The sequence below is a fragment of the Propithecus coquereli genome, unplaced genomic scaffold (genome assembly GCF_000956105.1).
Source record: "Propithecus coquereli isolate 6110/MARCELLA unplaced genomic scaffold, Pcoq_1.0 Scaffold639, whole genome shotgun sequence".
Lineage (NCBI taxonomy): Eukaryota > Metazoa > Chordata > Mammalia > Primates > Indriidae > Propithecus > Propithecus coquereli.
The window spans coordinates 1,029,159-1,030,428 of NW_012152385.1; positions in this window are offsets into that span (position 1 = coordinate 1,029,159).

Consider the following 1,270-nt stretch of genomic DNA (forward strand, 5'->3'; position numbering starts at 1 on the left):
GTGGAACTTTGGGAGGTGACATATATTACCTGGCTTGCTATCTCAGCTCTCACGTTGTGCTAGTTTTGTGCAGGACAAGAAGATGTATAAAATAAGACTGTATTTTTAAGATTCTTTTAGGTCAGATGCAGCATATACACATGTAACTAATCCAAAGTAGTATTAATAACTTTCAAAGGGTACAAATAGAATGCTATAAAAAAGATCATTTTCAAGGATGATAATAAGGGAAAGTGTCAAGAAAGGGGCACCTTTTGAATATAACTTTCAAAGAAAGGTGGTCTGGGAGGTGGAGATGTAGGAAGGTCCTTTCAAGGAAAGGGCAGAACTACAATAAAGTTGCAGAAATGGAAAATCACAGAGCATGTTGGGAGAGGAATAAATGAAGCAAGAGTAGGAACTGTCTGAACAACAAGGTGAAAAAAAAGTAAAATGACTGACATTGAGTAGACATCCAGTAAGTATTTATGAAATGAATACAAAGTGAGTTCGAGGCCAGTTTGAGAAGTCTTGAGGGTCAGGCCAGGGTTTGGACTTTTCTGGTAGGCACTGGGTAGACATTTCAGATTTTTAAGTCATAAATGAGACATGCTTAGAGCACACTGTAACTTTGGAAGCATTTTTAGAGTAGCCCAGAGAGGAAAGAGACAGGAACAGCGATAAATCAGAAAACAATTGTAAAATTGCGGTCCAAAGGTATGGTTCTGAAACACAGTGGTGCTGGGAACCATGGAGAATGAAGCATAAAAGGCGATGAAAGGTTTTTCTCACATTCAGGGCATAACCTTATTCAGATACAGTGAGACAGAAACACACACACACACACATACACACACACGCACACACACACTACAGCTTTCTAACACAGGACTATCCATGTTTATCCAAGACAGCAAATATATTCTCCCCTTGGGAAAAAGGACCCATGCAAACCATTTATTTTTCATTTTTCAATTAATTTTAATTATAGAAATGGAATGTATTATGCTACCTTGAAAATTTCATATCATGGATGCATGCTGAGAGCACTTTCAAACTTCATTTCAAACAATTTGATTTCTAAGGTCTGTGTTAAGGGAGATAGGGAGGAACTGACACTGTATCGTTTACATATCTGCATTTTAATATGCGGTTTCTTAATGTCCTCCCCTCTGACAAATGGCAGCTTTTGAACCCTTTAAATAAATACTTTTGGGGTTTGTGTCCTGGGGGAGGACCCTGCTTAGCTAGAAAGACAATAGACTAAAAGCACCAGGCCTTTCTGTCAGCT